General features: G+C 37.7%; 1 long non-coding RNA gene across 2 annotated transcripts in view; it reads left to right on the top strand.

The window, feature by feature from the left end:
- The first annotated feature begins 279 nt into the window (after window positions 1–279).
- Window positions 280–6,000, top strand: part of LOC131912655 (uncharacterized) — a 98,200-nt gene continuing 92,479 nt past the window's right edge. For both annotated transcript variants that reach the window (XR_009379665.1, XR_009379664.1), the window contains exons 1-2: window positions 280–458; window positions 2,922–3,020. This is a non-coding gene — a long non-coding RNA (uncharacterized LOC131912655). The remainder of the gene's footprint in view (window positions 459–2,921; window positions 3,021–6,000) is intronic.

Raw genomic sequence — 6,000 nt, 5'->3', positions numbered from 1 at the left:
ATAGTTAAGCTTTTAGGCTTTTGAGCAGCAGTTCAGCTATTTATTCTGAATGAGGACTCAGAGGCTTCCAGTCTGAGGAAACAGGATCAACTGAGGAATTGGCAAGGTGAGGTGGCTGTGGCTTGTTCTGCTTCTCTGATCTTCTGGCATTCACCCCAATACTTGGGTTCAGGTTTGATTTTATTAATAAGAACTTTTAAGATTCATGCTACAGGCCACTGTAGTGGGTAGCCATTTCAGCTTTGATCTGGAAGTTCCAACCCCCCACTGAGGCTTCAGTAACTGTCACACCTACAAGGCGGGGCAGAGAGAGGACCCTGAAGACCCAAGATCTGAATGCGCAGGCTCTCTTGGTTCCTGGACCCTGGACGCTGGAGGTAGACCAAGCAGAGTTCTCCAGAGAACACCGCAGGACTGTGCTACACCTTTCCCAGACCCTGTAGCCTATCCCTTCACTTGTAAGTTACCCCACAAAATAAACCTCCCTTTTAACTATGTGGAGTGGCCTTAATAATTTCACCAATTGACCACTTCTACCTTTTCAACTAGAACTGAAACACACAAGGCTTGACACTTCTCTGGTGTTATAAGGCACAGAATTGATGAGATTTGAACATCGAGATGAGAGTCCTTTAACATTGTTCCCCATTTCTTCAGTAGAAAATAGCAGTGAGGGTGGGAATTCTGTACACAAATACATTTCAGGTCCACTGACCATTCACAATAAGATAAGCAAAGCCCCAACAGTGAAGACATGTGGCTCTTAATGGAAATCCTGATTAGAAAGTTTGAGAATTATGACTAATGGACAGTCCATGAATGGACTAAGACCTCCTCATCTTCTCTTAAAACACGAAGGAAGTTTAGTGGCTGGTATTGGTTATTCTGAAACAATGACCTCTCCCACAAATCACTTCTGTAACTAGAAATTTGCACAACAAACATCTGTGTCTCTATATGCAATGTGCTGTGGGTTGCTTTTTCTAGAAGTTATGCAGCAATTGAATATTCAAAAGGCTATATGATTTAGAGTAAGGGAATCTGTTTATCTTTCCTTAATACATGCTTTGTTAAACATAAATGACCTGAAACTTCTCTTTATTCGTGGGCATCCATGCATAAGTACTTCATTTAACACAAACTGGGAAACCTTGAGCAGAAGTCACTGTGACCTCAGTCTTCCCTCACTTCAAGGCCATCCTTTGGTTTCACACCTCAATTCCACACTGTTCTTTTTCAGCTAAGATGCAGCTCTCATCTTAGAGGTTCAGAATTGAATTATAAACTATAGTCTTTTTCTTTCCATATGATGGTGTCAATGTGGATAGACCCGGAGAATAACAAGGTCCTAGTATCAAAATATCATAAGAGCTTCAGGTTAAGTAGGCAACCCAACTCAGCACAGGAAAGGAGTTTGGGTAACTATGACAAAAGTACTAAAGTCACAAATGACATCCACTTCTGGGCCAGACAATGTGTGTGATGGCCTAATGAGGAAGACCTTATTCTTCCAACGATTCTGAGGCTGTCACCATCCCACTGTCCACGGAGGGGCTGGGGACAGCCATCTAACTCATTACATCAATACCCTTTGTTTATCTTCTTTCAAAGCTTTCAGTGCTTCTAGTGAGAACTAATGGTTTCATTTTGGGTTTCCTCCATTCTTTTTTTATAGTGTGTGTGTGTGTGTGTGTGTGTGTGTGTGTGTGTGTGTGTGTATGTTCATTTTCTGTAAGTAATGTTTTTGTCTGTTTTCTAGCCAGAATACATACAGAGCAGATGGAAGGTAGAATTCCTACCTTATTCTTCACCATTGCACCCTTAGAACTCTTCACATAGTAGGAACCCAATAAACATTTATTGAATATTCAGACACATAATAAGGAAGGGGTAAAGCAGCCACGTCTAGATTTACCAGCAATTATGTCCTCCCCACATTTTCAAAATTCACAATTCAAGATTGAAGGCTATAAATCTACTTTTTGACCCCACACAGGTCCTATCCCTAACTTTTACCTGTAAAACTTATTCTTTGTTTATTATCTGCAACCTAAGTTTTCTTTGAGCTCCCTGATCTCTTTGTATTTGAAGAAACTCTGAGGCTTCAGTTTAACAATTTGTTGCAGAGAGAATATTTGCACAAAGAAAAGAAAAATGCCTTAGTTTTGAGCACTTTAGCAAAAGTCACAAGAAAACTGATCTTTAATGCATATTGACAAGTGGACTACATTGAGACTGAGAAGAAAAGGAACTTCTCACCCCTTCGAGGGATGAATACACCTTCTTTATACCATCAAGGACAAGCAAGGTGGAAGAGAGCAAAAACCAAAGGCCTACGTGGTTAAGTGACAAGATTAATGATGTTCATAAAATTGATGGAGGCTTGTGGGCATAAAGTGGTTGTAATAGCTCACATCAAGCCCAAGGATGTAAATATTCAACAAATAATTACTGTTGGTCTCATATCCACAACAGAGCCACAAAGTAAATGTGGGAATATTAAAATAAGAGGCGAAAACAATAAAAGTATTTTCTCTGTTATTTCTCCCCCAAACTGCTCACTGCTTTCGAACATGAAATATTCTCATTCACTTTTCTTTTTCTGTACACATAGATGTTATAATATTTCTGATGAATAATTTCACCTGTTTAAGTTTTCATATACCCTCGTATATTTGGTGTTTTTTTTTTACATAGTCTGACAGGTCTTTGTAAACTGGTTTGTGGAAATCTTGTACTATATTAATTTGGTCGTGGAAAATTCATCCTGGGTTACTATTTGTCATTCTTGAATAGTGGGTGCATTCATTAAGGAGTGTATTTCTTCTGTATCAAGCAGGAGGGGAGTTATGTCAGATCCCACCCATTGTCTAACCCTGGACCCTTGGTAGATTGAGTCATCTCTCTTCATTCCTTTTCAGACCCTGCACTTATGCCAAGACATTGGTGGCTCTGTGGGGATATATTGGTGAGCTTATTCCTGCCAGGAAGAAGAGAGTGACATTGTTCACTTCGGGAAGGTAAATCAACTTTACAAAATGTACCATCACTTTAATAAGAGTCTATATTTATTGAACACTAATTATGAGCTAGCCACCACATTGAGTGATTTACAAACATTATTTCATTAAACTATCACAGCAGCATTATGAAGTAGGTAGTTTTATTATTCCCCAGTTTACAAATGATGTAACCAAGATTTAGAGAGGTTATATAACATACTCAAGGTCATGGAGATAGGAAGTGGATGAACAAAGATCGTAATAATCCACATCTGTCTTGTTCCCAGTGTTAGCCCTTTAATCTGTGACAATTCTTCATATATTGCTCCATCAAAAAAAGAGTCCTAATGGTATAATGGCTATTTTTCAAGTTACTAAGTTGTTTTCTAAAGCTATAAAGTGATTAAATATTTAGGAAATATCAAAAAGGAAGATTGCATTAGTATTATACTGTTAGCAATTGTACGGGCTTTTAAAGATCGTATTTTGAGATTACCTTCATGGGAGTAAGGAATGGAATATCAGCCAAAACCATGAAAACACAACATACCACTTCATATTTAAAGTTGTATTAAAAGAACAGACAGTATTAAAAAATCTGCAAATTATTTTTTAAAAACTCACTTGAATTAGCTAGCATTCAAGCCAGGTGTGAGAGGACAGCTCTTCTGTGGACAGTTACTCAGTACCTGCCTTTGTCTTTACTTGGCCTCCTGGAACCCAGCTATGTGGACTCCACAGAACTTAGCAATACAGATCCCTCTTCCTTGGACCTTGTTATTAACACTTGCCCTTTCTCCTGAATCCTCTGGCATTCGGGGTCTCTCAGTAACTATTTATTCATTTTTGTTTCATTTGCATCCCTTTGCTCTGAATTTCTTTTCCTGTGAATATATGCCTAGTAACCCTGACAGTCCTTCCCTATTCCCCTTCAAATATCTTTCCTCTTATTTTAGGATTTGGTAGTGATCATGACTCTCCATGTTTACTTCAAGAGATACTTGTCTTATAAAGTGAATATTAAAAGTAGGTGATGCAGGGGCTTTAGAGAAGGCTCAGCTGATAAAAGTGGTATTACTTTTGCAGCGACACGAGTTTGGACCCAAGTACCCATGTCAGGCAGCTCATATCTGCCTTACTCCAGTTTCAGGGAAAACATTACTCTACTCTGGCCTCCAATGGGACCTACACACATGCCCACTCTCTAGCCAGACACAAGCATGTAATTAAAAACATTAAAATTTAAATCTAAAAAATACAGATGATGCAATGTTAGGAATACAGCTTTGTTCAGATCCACAATACCCTACAAAAAGTTGGATGTAGTGACTTGTGCTGTAATCCCTGAGCTGGGAAGGTAGAGACACAAGGCTTTCTAGAGCTCACTGGCTGATTCACCTAAGTGAACTGGTGAGACCCTAGTCTAGATTCAGTGAGAGATTCTGCCTAAAAATTAAGATGAAGAGTAGTTGAAGAAGACACCCAAAATCAACCTCTGGCTTACACATGTTCACACATACAAGAACACACCTATATGCATACTTACACAAACATATATGCACACAGAAACCATACATACACACAATTTCAAACAAATACAATGCAATTGTCTGAATCAAACTAAATTGGTTACATATGTAAGCCACATATAAACTAATGTAGTTAATGTAAGGTACATGTCATTTATGCTGTTGAAAAAATATTAATAATGTATATACAGACATGTTGAAAAACACAGCATGTTCACAATGTCAATAGACCAAAGACTATGATGTCAGTAAAATAATAATAATAAATTAATAAAATGATAATGTATATAAAAATATAAATGGCCTTATATCAATTGAAATCACCACAGAGACTTTCCAGAGTTACCTGATCTTTAAGAATTCTGACCTGTAGTAAGGTATTATAAACTTCCATTATGACAGTAGGTGTGAAGCAAGAAACACATGAAGGCAGAGTGTCTCTATGTATTTAAGAATATATATGTATATATGTATATACATGTTATGACAACTAGGGAAAAAAGAGGCCAAGAATTTAAGAGAGAGCAAGGAGTGGTATGTATATGAGAGGATTTGGAGTAGGAAATGTAAGGGATAAATAACGTAATTATATTATAATCTCATAAAAATGAAAAAATAATTAATAAAAATAAGAGTGAAGGACTACCATGCTGCCAGCAGCATGTGAATGGGCTGTCACTCAAAAATAAGAGGTCAAATGTGCCTGGTCAATTAGCATGTGTGGTAGCTCCTTAACAAGTTAAATGTGTTAAGCTTTTTATATTTCCAAATGCAGAATTACTCAGAGAGCGATGGGATAATTTGCTTAACCAGTTGTTATGCACATGGAACAGCTGCAGCAAAGCATTTTCTCTGCATTTACAAGCTGAGTGAATAAACTGATGCTTAGAAACTGATCATCAAAATGTCCTTCCCTAAGCTCTAGTCATCAGCAACATTCACTTCTAAATGAGCCATAAACCTTTCTACTTAGACAAGAGCAGAGTGGCATGCACCAAGCTCAGTTCTGAAGGCATACCATTTGTAATCCTTTACTTTCAAAGTAAAAAATAATTATGTGTTTCAGTTATGCTCTTTTTAAATTACCTGTAAGGCTAGGTAACCCCCAATATTCACTTTGACCCAGAACATTTCCAAATCTAGTGTTTTTGTACTAGATGCTAAAAGCAGATAACCACATAGAGGTATGTTGTATCACCATGAATTAAGCATCATGATCTTTAGTCACACAAGTCTGACAAGATATGAATAAGGAGACTCTATGTGAAGATTTTGTGTTTGTGTGTGTGTGTGTGTGTGTGTGTGTGTGTGTGTGTGTGGTGTATGTGCATATGTGCATATGCATGTGTGTACTTAAGAATGGACCTGTTAACTTCTCATGATTCAAGTATGGTTTCCAGTCGCCCATTCATTTTCTAACAAAGGCACTATCTTGGGGCAATTTGGTAAAAGCTTTGCTGCATGATAAT

The sequence above is a fragment of the Peromyscus eremicus genome, chromosome 6, assembly GCF_949786415.1.
Source record: "Peromyscus eremicus chromosome 6, PerEre_H2_v1, whole genome shotgun sequence".
Lineage (NCBI taxonomy): Eukaryota > Metazoa > Chordata > Mammalia > Rodentia > Cricetidae > Peromyscus > Peromyscus eremicus.
The sequence above is the reverse complement of the archived record's forward strand: the minus strand, read 5'-3'. Positions and strand labels throughout refer to the sequence as shown.